This window comes from Ambystoma mexicanum, chromosome 2p (genome assembly GCF_040938575.1).
Source record: "Ambystoma mexicanum isolate Mex_15411 chromosome 2p, UKY_AmexF1_1, whole genome shotgun sequence".
In the NCBI taxonomy this organism is placed as follows: domain Eukaryota; kingdom Metazoa; phylum Chordata; class Amphibia; order Caudata; family Ambystomatidae; genus Ambystoma; species Ambystoma mexicanum.
The window spans coordinates 937,556,052-937,569,301 of NC_090923.1; positions in this window are offsets into that span (position 1 = coordinate 937,556,052).

Consider the following 13,250-nt stretch of genomic DNA (forward strand, 5'->3'; position numbering starts at 1 on the left):
CATTCCAAGGAGTATGCCGACCGGCATAGGTCTCCTACGCCCGATTACCACCCGGGTATGTTGGTCTGGCTTTCCACTAAACATCTCCGTATTCCTATGAGGAGTTGTTTGAAACCCAAATATGTTGGTCCTTTTCCTGTCAAGGATGTTATCAATCAGTCTGCCGTGAGACTGGAACTACCGAATACTTGGAAGATCCATCCGGTTTTTCATGTATCTCTACTGAAGCCCTGTTCGGAGGGGACCAGGCTCCCAGTACGCCCGCCTCCGGTCAATATACGGGGGGAGGAGGAGTATGAGGTGAAGGCTATTCTAGACACTAAGGTTTCCCGAGGTATACGTTATTTCCTTATTGACTGGAAGGGTTATGGACCCGAGGATCGTACTTGGGAGCCTGAATCCAATGTACATGCTCCGGTCCTCTTGGCTCGATTCTTGGCCTCTCGGGGAGTGAGGGCATCTTTGGGGAAGGATACTGTCAAGAAACCAGCGTCTGCTCCCCGTTCCATCCAGCGTTACGTCAAGACTACACGTACCACAATTCCTAAACACACGGAGCCGAAGCGTTTCCAGAGTATCCGACAACGCTGGGGGTTGCCGTGGAAACGTTGGTTGCCTGAGCACGTTCATGCACGGTTACGTCATGGCAACGTTCCCCGCAGGGTCACGTGATTGGTTTAAATCTCCGCCCGGCATTCGGAACGCTGCTTCTGAATTTACTATTTTTGGAGCTCTCTACGGTGTTCTTGTTTGGCCTATTGGACCCTGTTTTGTCTCACGGATTGATATTGAACTTCCCCTAAACCTTGTATTGGATTTACCTGTTTACTCGACCTCAGAACGTACGACCCTTCTTTTGCCTGGCATTTCAAGATTTGGCGTCTCGGATTATTGCATTTCTCGGAACTCTGACTCTCGGAACTTTGTTATTTGGACCCTCCACTTTTCTTTCGGAACATATCACAAGAAACTCGGATTCTTCAAGGACATTGTTTATTAGGCATCCGCGTGCCGGCGGGTATAGGTATAGGTTGGATTGTCCCTGTCACTGGAACCAGCATCATCGGACGAACTTCCTTTCATCTTCTTTTCTACGACAAGAATATTACCCGTCAAACACCATAACTGATGTCCTGGGTATCCTGGTCCTCTGTCCTGCCTGATTTGCTATCCTTGCCCAGAGGGATTCTCTTCGTGAGTACGTTGTTTGATCTACATCCGTTTGCCTTGTTTATGTCTTATTTCTTGAACCCAACTCCTGACATTGTGTTCTTTGTCTAGGTAGCTGTGTTCCGACTCATATAATCTTCTGGGCAATTCCCCTTCCAAAATAGTCCCTTTGTACTATTGGGAGTTGCATTGTCTGGAAGGTTTCTACGGCTACACTACGCGATCAACTGAACCCAGGCATTACCAAGTTTGGCGTGGGTGGTTCTCACAGGCCCCGGAGGTGGAAGGCCCAGGCACATAAGCCTAGCGGTGGCCATGAAGTTAGGAAGTTCCTCCTTCCCCCCACAGGGGGAGAGGAGGGTCTGCAGGAAGCCAAAAGGTCCATCTCCCCATCAAGACAGTGTGTGCAGGGAGAGGGCCTGCGCACATCAATGGAGTCCCTAGACTCGCGGGCGCCCCGGCAGGGAACAAGGCAGGTGCCAAATACCTGCGATTGGGATGGCATCTGGGTGGCAAAAGACTAAAGGTCGGCCTGCCCGGACAATGTGGGGGCCAGGGTGCGCCAGGGAAAAAACGATGAGGTGCTAATATAGCCTCGGGCCGGTTTGGCCCCATAAGAGGAGGAGGAAGGGTGAGCTCACCCATTTCTACTCCTCGGCGCAATGGTGGCACAAGCCACTCTCAATCGTGCGCAGAAGAAACCCACCCCTCCCACCCAAAAAACAAAAAAGGTTAAAGGGGGCTTAGCATAAAAGAGAAGAGCATAGCAGGAACACTGGCATGGTTGTACTTTGGTCTACAATGAAGGAAAATTAATGACATAAAAGGGAAGAGCAAAGCAGGGACTCTGGGCATGGTATGGTGGCCTACATAAAAGGAAAATTAATAGCAGAAAAGAGGAAACATAAAAGAGAAGAGCGCCGCAGCAGGAATGCTGGGCTTGGACGCGGTCTGGACTATAATAAAGGAAAATAACATAAAAGAGAAGAGCATAGCAGGAACACCTGGCATGGTCAAAAGAGAAGAGCACAGCAGGAACACTGGGCATGGTCAAAAGAGAAGAGCACATCAGGAACACTGGGCATGGTCAAAAGAGAAGAGCACAGCAGGAACACTGGGCATGGTCAAAAGAGAAGAGCACATCAGGAACACTGGGCATGGTCAAAAGAGAAGAGCACATCAGGAAGGCTGTGCATGGTATTTGGTACATATAAAAGGAAGAGTAATATTATTTAAAAAAGGAGAAATATAAAAGAGAAGTGCACGGCAGGAATGCTGGGCTTGGTGGCGGTCTGGCCTATAATAAAGAAAAATTATAACATAAAAGAGAAGAGCACAGCAGGAACACTGGGCATGGTCAAAAGAGAAGAGCACATCAGGAACACTGGGCATGGTCAAAAGAGAAGAGCACAGCAGGAACACTGGGCATGGTCAAAAGAGAAGAGCACATCAGGAACACTGGGCATGGTCAAAAGAGAAGAGCACATCAGGAAGGCTGTGCATGGTATTTGGTACATATAAAAGGAAGAGTAATATTATTTAAAAAAAGGAGAAATATAAAAGAGAAGTGCACGGCAGGAATGCTGGGCTTGGTGGCGGTCTAGCCTATAATAAAGAAAAATTATAACATAAAAGAGAAGAGCACAGCAGGAACGCTGGGCATGGTCAAACGAGAAGAACACAGCAGGAACGCTGGGCATGGTCAAAAGAGAAGAACACAGCAGGAACGCTGGGCATGGTCAAAAGAGAAGAGCACAGCAGGAACACTGGGCATGGTCAAAAGAGAAGAGCACAGCAGGAACACTGGGCATGGTATTTGGTACATATAAAAGGAAGAGTAATATTATTTAAAAAAGGAGAAATATAAAAGAGAAGTGCACGGCAGGAATGCTGGGCTTGGTCAAAAGAGAAGAGCACAGCAGGAACGCTGGGCATGGTCAAAAGAGAAGAGCACAGCAGGAACGGTGGGCATGGCTTGTAAGCTATTAAAGGGCGGAAGGGATCAGCCTCGAGTTGGCCCTGCATGGAGCAGGGCCCCCGTTCACCTGATCGCTGGTCCCCCAAAACATTTCTTTCTCTTTGTGTTATGTACCTTTGTGATGAGGAATGGTTTTTGTGTAATAAAGCTCACAGCCTAATCTTTTCCACCTTACCTGGTTTCCCGCCCGATTATTCCAATGCATGTTATGTCTGGGGTGGGATGGATGGGTCTCTAGCTACACCCACCTGCTCATTATTTCACTTCCCCGCACTATGCCACTTCCAGGCTTATCCCTGCCCGATGCCGCTTGAGTCAGTAATCGGATGCAACCTCTCCCGCCTACTCCCCTTGCACACACTGCCACACTAATAGAAACCCATTTAATGCAGCACTGGCGCGCATAAAACACAATCACAATCATGACACTACAACCCTCCTTCTACCCCACACTGCCACTTCCTGCCGCCTGGACCCACCTGTGCCACCACCCCGACATGCCTCCCAAAACCCCTCCCTACCACGTCTCCCCACCAGAGCTGGCGCGCTCCCCTTCTCCAGTGGACAGCCATGGCAGGAGCTGCAGGAGACGGGTCCTCGGGAAGCACAAAGCCGAAAAGTGCTCTGATGCAGGCAGGTCGACAGTGTGGGCCCAGACGACAGGAACACAGCGGCACAGATTCCCCCAAGGTAAGGCAGAGAACTGTGCTCCTTTGCACTCTTGCTCCCTTTTATGGGGCATTTCGCACCACTGCGTACCCCACCAGGACCAAGGCCGCGAAACCTGCCTGGCCCCTAATGTGGAACTGGTTCCAGCTGGCGCCTCCTGCTTTTCAGTCTGCCCCAGCCCCTCCCATGCCCCCAGGACGCCCCAGACCCCTCAACCCAGCATCCCCGCAAGAGAGGGTTATTTACCTTTGGAGAACCTACTGTTGCGCCATTGGACCTGTCCCAAGGCATTGGTAAGAGCTTGCACCCTTTGAAACATCTCCCAACTCCACCATCTCTTTCAACACACAAACATCTCATTCAGCCCTTCTCTCCCCCCTTGATGTGCCCTCACATCCTGGTGGACCACCTACTCCCGCAGTGACCTCTGTTCTAGGGGTGAGGTGTAGTGCCAACTCCTCCATCTTCATCAGGTCTGTCACTTAGAAAGTATAAGAACTATTCCATCCGGAAGCTTTTTTTATATTAAAGTTTAACTTAATATGTCTGTGTATTTTCTCTCTCACCCATTACCCTAAACGAACATGCACACATTCCAACATACTTCCTTCAACTACTTTCTTGTCCCAGAAAATAATTGTTGCCCTTCTAGCCTGTACAATAGAGTGTATATTCATCCCTGAGAACTAACCATTAGGTACACCTCCACTTCGAGGTTGGAACAGGGAGGGACAATGCTTTTGCACTAGGTTACATCCAGATAAGTTTGATCTGATGAAGGATACACGCCGAAACATATTGCTAGGAGCGTATATGTTGCCCAATGCAGATTCATGCAACATTCTAAATGTATAAATAAGTGTTATCATTGACTATACCATGATTGGATTTGTCCAAAATGAGGCACAAGCGCTCTTAACTGAGAAGCGAATGCCAGGAGGAATTGATTGTAGGTCAATCCATCCACTGCCTAACTATAGTTAGGCAGGCTTCTGAGGTCAGGCTTCTGAGGTCAGATGCATAGGTCTATACAAACCTAAGGTGGGCTATCGCCTAACTCAGCCATGGCTCAGGGGGTTAAGGGATGGCCTCAACCAAGCTTTGGTTGAATAGGTCTTTGATTTTGGGAATATAAAGGTCTGTTGTATTAGTAGGCTTACATCTTGAGTACAACTATTATGGCAGGAAGCAAAGTTTTACATTTTTCTTCTTTCATAATCGCCCATCTCTCTGCTGTCTGTAAATGGCACATGTCACTTGGAATAAATTACCAGGCCTCCAAAAGTGACTCAGCTCAACAAAAGCAGAGTGGCCTCTTTTAACAAGAGGTGAGTGTCACACGTTTCATATCATCTGCATATCATCTGTAAAGTAGCAGTGCTAAATAACTGTGGCAACATGCACTCCACCATATCCGCTAAGGTTTGTCTCATTCTTCTAGGGGCGAGTCGAAAGGCAGAGGGTTTGGGGGGTGTCATTACTAAGAAACGTTCCTTGGACCAGTAAACAACTTGTGAAGAAGGGCATCCACACTCAGACCGTAATCCCATATATTCAGCCACACCTGAAGTTTACACCTGCCAGTGCCGCCAATACCCGGTCATACATCCATCCATTGAGCAGCATGGCTGCCCGCTGCCATCCCAAGTAGTCGCCATGTTAGCACAGTACAAGAAAAAGATATAACTACAAATCTGTTGTGACACCAGTGGAGTGGGCGTTGGAAGTTTGAATCGGAAAAGCTGAACATCAGGGCTCTGCTTTCTGGACATCTTTTACATCCAGTCTGTAGATGACTGTTGGAGGAGTCCTACAAGAATGCTGTGGGTCTCAGAGGAGGTCAGTCAGAATAAGCTTGAAGGGATGAGGTTAATGGAGGTTAACTGGTTACCCAGCTCCCTTTTCTAATGCAATGCCCTCCTTGGTGGGGCTTCCAGTCTGTCGCTGATTGCAACTAGAATGACCTATGGTTTCATTTCAATTCCGTCACCAGTAGGCTGGAATGAACTTACTCTCTAGAACCTCAAGAATCGAATTTCCCATAAACTTGTCAAGAGGTTTGATCGGTTCAACCGCATGGCTGATAAAGGGACACACATGGCTGGAGCTCTTGTTCAGGCTTAGACGGCGTTCAGAAAAGCAGGAGGTCACTGGAACAGGCAGGATTAGGAAATATAGAGACTTAATGAACTTGAGTAGAGTTAATGTGGTCGGGTAGGAAAAAGGGTGTGAGTGGGGACTACTAGATTGAGAGTATGCTGAGGTTGTGTTTATGCAGCACTGCCTAACACAATCCATAAAGTGAAGTTGGTAAACAACAAAAGTGCCATCTAGTGTGAGTTTAGAGTGAGAGGGTGCCTTATCGGCAGAGCAGTTTAGGTATATCCCAGGAGAATCTCACAGGGCAGCTAGTACAAAACTCATGCGATTTTTGAGGGAGGAAGCAACAGAGATTCAAGTTGGCAGGTGATGAACAGGTCAGTGTCCGTCTCTTAAAGTGAGCGGATCAGGCTCTTGCGATCAGGTGACGCCTGGAGGAGGATCAGAGAATGCTTCAGAGCAGCTATTACAAGGCTCATGCTTGTGTGATTTTTGAGGGAGGAAGTAGCGGATGTTGCTCTTACCTGCTTAGGGTGCATAGCAGTGATCTTCTTGCATTAGGGAAGCATTTAAGCATGGCCAAGAATATCACATGCCACATGACAGAAGGGGCCTGTTCCATGCTAAACTGGCTATAATGACTTAAAGTTTTATGTAATTTCTGACTGTCAACAGAAGGGTTCCATGGCAAAAGCCCTCTTACCCTACTCTTTTGTGGATAACCCTGGATTTGACTGGCTTCTGGGAATAGTCAATCACTGTGCGAAAGTGCTACCCACCATTTTTTCTCTCCAAATGCAGTAGCATAATTGTACACAGAGTTTATGTCTGCTGTGGCGTGAGTACTCGTGTAGTCTGTGGGACACACATTCACTTAACCTAGTACATGTAGACCAGTGATCAGAGCATTGACCGTTCAAGCACACAACCTAGCCTTCCTGTATCAGCTAAGAGGGGTCATAGAGTAATGACAAGAGGTCAGCAGGTGCATGCATTTCTGCACCTGAAAACAATGTATAGGCAAAGGTTTCAGGGCAGAAGTTCACATTTGAGAGAAGGTGGAGGTGGTTGAGGGACACTTGCTGGAATGTCATAATGTATATTTGGTTTTTGCTGAAGTAGATAATGGATCACATGTTCCTAGCTCCCTGTGGCAAGACAGTGTGCATGCCCAGCTCTGTGCATGTCCTTCTTCTCATGGTCACAGGCTTTATCAGCAATTGTCCTTCTGTGAGGGAAATGGTCACTGTGACCCCGAAAATCAACCCACATTTCATCTGGGCTTATCATGTCAAAAAGGCATTCTGACAAATACAGGTGTGCCAGCATGGGCGTAACTTTAGGGGGGACAGTAGTGTTTGTCCCCCTCCCAACTTTCATGGCACACCATTTTGTCCCCATTCATTTGGCTGAGGCACCTTTTCTTCAGATGTCATGTCCCCCCAACATTTTCAGCAAATGTACTCCACTGTGTGCCAGCTGTTGCCACTGCACAACCTGAAGGCCTCAGTGGGCACCCATTGGAATTCTAGTCTGCACATGTTGGATGTGAGCAGTGCATTGACTTGACAGATTACTGCAAAACTCACAGCACAGCTCTAGTTGTTTTTTTTACACCATGCCAGTGGCAGCTGTTGTGTAATATTTGCTCTGTTCCACAACCTTTTGAGATGGCCACCAAGTTGGTTAGCTGTCACAATGCATCACTCAGGGAGGCTTTCCCTCTGTGTGTACCAGCCTGGGCTGACCCTGAACAACATGGTGAGGACCTATGCATTGGCAGGTGAAGTGGATAGGGCAGAGCTGGTGAAGGACGTTCTTTCAACCTTGCATGTCGATCAGGGATAGTTGCACTTAAAACTTATATTGATTACCTGATGGGCTCCTTTATGGACCTATGTTACAAGGTAAATTGGTTGCTTTTCATCTGCATATGTGGAGGAGGGGGACTCAGATAAAACAAATCATGGAGGAGACACTGTCCAATATGCTTCGCATCAGTGCTTTCAACATCATTTGGAGAAAGAACACATGCAGCATAAATAACATCAACTAGCCCAAGGTTTGCCAACTACAGCGGAAATGTGGGACTGTCATGCACAAGATTGACAACATGAAGGGGCAGTGCCTCACTGACACCTACTGAAAGCTTTGCTAGTAGTGTAGACACAACCTACAATACAGAGATGCTTCGGGACTCCTTTCCGGTGACTTAGGCATCTTGAATACAGATGAGTCATCAGTAGGAACAATCAGTTGACCATCACCCACACAGATGCTTGAGGCCTATCTACTGCACAGTTCACCAATGGCAAGGGATGATGCGCCAGTACATCAGGGTTTTTCAACCAGCGGCTCTCCAGATGTGTTAGACTACAACTCCCATGATCTCTTATCATAGACTGTGCTGGCTTGGACTGATGGGGGTTGTAGCCCTGAATACCTGATGAGTGAAGGGTTTCAGACCCAAGCAGTACATTATTGGTAATCAAGTAGTCCACCTGACCAGCGACACCTGTGCGAGTTGCTGTTAAACCTTGAATCAGAATGCTGCCCCCCTGCACGCATGCAATCTCAGAGAGTGTTTAGTGTGTCTGGGGCTATTGTCTAACTACAGCATCTCACTACAGCACGTTGAACTATTGATGTTTATTAAAAATGAACATTCACTTCATTGTGAAAGACTATGGAATGGCATCTACCCATAGCCAACACACAAACCTGCATGATCATGAATAACCGTGGTACTGACTGAAAGGCCCTGACCAGTTGCTGACTGACACGTCATGCAAGAATGCCAGTAATTGTCACAATACAAAGTATAGCTTGTAAAAAAAGTTCTCATGCTCTCTCTCAGGCCACAGCCACCTCAAAGTCCCCAGGCTCTTCCAAAGCCAACCATTAACATTTTGTGGTGCTCACACACATTGATCACATGGAGTATCTACCCCTTGAACATCTAGGGCTCTCTCACAGAGTGAACCCCCCTATTAAAGTTCTTAAGCTCTCCCACAGGGTGCAGCACTGCACTAATGTTCTCAAACAATCAAACAAACAGCTGTCCATAGTCACATGAGGGGCTTCTCCCGGTAAGGCAAGACTCTCTCCCTGGACGGCCTTATTCCTTCCCCACAGCTTAGAGACCACCCACAGAAGACAAGAGTGGTCATTCTGGATGTGCCTCTCAATGCTGACTGCCACTACAAAGTAGTTCAGCTCCCCTGGCTTCCACTGCCTCATCGCCCTGTCCAAGGGATTCAGCCCAAATATGGGTACTGTCTATGGTGTGCAATCCCAACCCTCTGTTTGAGCAGCGCTCGCATGGGACTGCTACTGCCACTAGTACAGATTCAGCTCGCTGGGCAGTTACAGATGGTTTGGCATGGCATCAATGATGCCCTGCTGCACATTGGTGCTGAGAAATATTAGGGCCGCATCCTCACCAACGGTGGCAGTGGGTTCTGGAGGCAGTTGGTTTGCTAGTGGGCTCAGTGGAGGAGGAGCACTTATTCCCCCAGTAAACAACAACAAACACACAGGGGTAAACTGGCAAAGGGTAAACAAGTTGTTTGTGGTCTGTTTGGGCATCACATGTTTTCAAGTTTTATTAGGGGAAACAACAGGGAAAAGGGACAAGTGGAAAGGTCAGATGTTTTCTATCATGTTCAAATGAGGAAACATTGAAAAAGAACTAAAGAAAGGGGAAACAAATGTACCAAAAAGCACTACCGCGACCAACAAACTAAACACAAACCAATCACCACCACTTCTCAACGCACTCTAAAAAACTCCAACCACCGTCCAAGCTTTCGTACAACTTTGCACACAGACTTGCAAAACTTACAGCGGAACAGGATGCGAGCCTGGCCTTTCATAAAGGACCACATTTACGTTAGGAGATTCAAGGGCTCTCATTAGCTCAGGGAACTCAACAGACCAACCAAGAGGGCTCTGATTGGCTGGGCACATCTGACAAATAGGCTCAAGATTTGACCCATAAACCAAGGCGCCCAATTGGACCACAAATCTTCACAAGAGACCTGAAAGCTCCCGCGTTTGACCTAAGATTCGAACGTGCCACAAACCCATTGTACTCGAACAGTATAGGACAAATCAAACCAAAAAGATTTGAAGTGGCCAGGAATAAGTTTGTCTAGGTATCGGAGGCTTTATAAGAATTGATCACGCAAGCTCCTTGTCACCAATGTGTTTTATTTGAAGTTTTGTCATTCTGCTGCACAGCTACAAATATAACATCCCATATTCTGGGTTTTTACACTCTGATCTCCTCAAGAAGGTTTTCACGACTGTTGGAGGGTAAAAACAACCCACTACCAGGACCACTTCACCTGCCAACTTCAGTCCTGTTTAGCTAGCGAGGTCTGAGGCTTTATACGCTTTTACTAAAGTATCTCCACTGTTACCTGCCTATGTAGTAGGTTTGCTACACAAAGCTAGCTCAGTGGGCCTAAGAGCTTACTGTAGAAAACCTTATGTAACCTACAGCATGAACCCCCACAGGGTGCACTGAGCATTCAGTCGAAATATTTAACTGTTCAAATAACTAAAATTAGAAAAAGGTAGCTATTTTATTAGTAAGCATGGTTTCAGAACCTCAACAGATAAAATGTAAGTGATGGTGATACAACCGCTCACCTCATTATCCTACAAATTCAGTCAAGGGATGAGTCTTGCCTCCTTCATTCCCTCATGATCAGGTGTGCAATCTCGCAGGGATCGGCCGTATCGCACATCCTCTGCAGGGGTACATGGTAACACCTGCATATATCCTCAGCAGTCATGTGAACGGATACTACCTGTGTTCTGATGATTCTCAGCTACCTCTCAACCTCTGAACATGTAGCCCTCACATGTAGCATGGGCACCAAAGAGTGAGGCAATAGCAATTGCCACCACCTGAATTCTTCCACAAAAAAGGTCTTACAGGTGGTTCCAGTAGATTCGAGCACTCTCCCATTCCCCTGAACATAAGCATGGTCCATCCCTGAGCAGCCATTTTGTAAGCTGGGAGTTATATTTTTGGAAGCCGCATCATCAGTGCTGCTTGGGAACGAATTTGCAAAGGCTGCCTATCGGTTGTGTGGGGTCCTCCCTTTATAAAGATCACTCACAATATTAGGTCTTCAAGCTCTCTGCCTTTACCCCAAAAACCTCTGTGGCCCTGCACCTCATTACCTCACCAAGCTTCTTCCACATTCCCAGATGATCAAATGATTAAGCTTGACATCCAAAAATCTGCTTGTCTCCCTTCCTCCCCCCAACAGAAGTGCCCTTGTTTGGGTGACAGACCCTTCCATTCCCATGGCTCCTACCTGTGAAACTCGTTGCCTCCCTATTCTTGAACAAGATCTGTCAAAGTTCATGAGTTTTGTGAAAACGTCCGTTTTCGTACAGCAACTGAACTACCATCCAGAATCTCCACAATTTCTGATCCTCTTAGCCATTATTTCCACCTTCCTGCCGCATATTTATGAAAGGCCATGTGAATTTCATTTAAAAGAAAATCCCTTTCAGTGTAGGTCTTCTACTGTCTAAGTGCCTCCAAGCCCAACTCCGATTTTGTTACATTACCTCCCTGCTGGAATTCCTTTTGTGTCAATCTAAGAGCTTCCTTGATCAGCATACTGAAGAACCCCTTAAAGAAAGTCCTTCTTTAGTGGGATGACACCGCTGGCCAACCTCTAGAACTCAATCTCTTCACCCAGTCAAGGTTGGACGTTTGTATTGTCAGTTTCTTATTTTTCACTTGTGCACTATACCATAAGGAATCATCAACTTAAATAACTAACATTCAGTCTAATTTTCTCACTAAACCTGGTGAGGGATTTAGGGTTGTCACTTGACTCACTTCTGAGCCTTCTACTTGATATGACAAAGATGTGTTTTCCTTGCACTGCACATCATGGATGAGGCCTCAACAGTAATGGTATCAATGGTAGCGTAATTTACATAATTATTATGCGCAAATTCAGTGATAGGCAGAAGTGAGGCCCAGTTATCTGCAGCAGCCGTAGTAAAGCAGCGTAAGTATTGTTTCAATACTTGGTTAACCCTTTCTGTGGCACCATTAGACAGTGGATGGTTTTCAGAGGAATGGTTAAGCTGAATGCGCAAGGTGAAACATAACTGTTTCCAGTATTTAGACGCATATTGTGAGCCACACTTGGTAACAATGGATTTAGGTAACCCATGAAGTTGAAACATTCCCTGCAGGAATATTCTAGTCATTTCTGCTGCCGCCACTTATCAAGATCATTTGAAGTAAGCCATCTCTGTGAATCTGTCTACGCTGATCATGATAGTGGCTTTGTTTAACAACAGAGGCAGTTCCACAATGAGGTCCAAAGAAAACGTCTCCCATGGACCAGAGGGGATGCAATTTTCCCAGGCTGGGCTATTTGGAGTGCCTGTATTGTGAACAAACTGGACAGGAGAGAACATAATCAATAATGTTTCTTTTCCAATGGGGCCACCATAAATACCGGGCTAGTATGTTGGAAGTTGCTTCTCTCCCACAGTGACCGGCTGCAGGGTAGGAATGGCTAAGTCGTAGAACCTGAAGTTATAAATGATCGGTAGGGAGGAGAAGGTGTTTGCCCCTAAAAAGATAATGCTGATGTCCCCGTAGTTGGTTCTAGTTAAACAGCAAAGTAATTTCTTGCTCTTGGGTTTTCCAGAAGCCTGATGGACATGTTGAAAGAAGGACTGTACCAAGAAGATGAAATGCTTGCCTGCCAGTAGACGTTCAGGAGAATTCAGTGTAATGCAGCTCTTAGAATGGATTTTCTCTTTTTGAAGATATGGCACCAGGCACAATGTTATTAGTCCCAAGGGTGTAAGTAAACAATTAATTAAATTGCAAGAAAAAGAAAGCCAATATGGCCTTTCTGCTATTTTTACAATATAATCTTTGTAGCGCTTGTAGAGTTTTTATGATCTGTCATAAACTCCACGGGATGACGGGTTCCCAGCAATAAGTGTCGCCACTCCTGGCATGCCAGTTGTAGAGCAAGTAATTATTTGTTCCAATACGGAATATCGCCTTTCGCTATTAGTCAATGTCCATGAAAAGTATGCAATAGGATGTTCCATCTGGTCATCAAGTCACTGAAGGAGAACAGCACCTGTGGCCATATCAGAGGCGTAGGCCTCGAAGACGAAGGGTTTAGCAGTGTCCGGTTTTCGAAAGATAGGTGCCTGAGTTAAGGCTTCTTTAAGTTGGAAAAAGCCCAGTCTGCTTCCTCTCGCAAAGCGAATTTACAGATGTATGTCTTGGTCAGCAATTGTGTCATTGGTTGAATCTGTGCAGAGA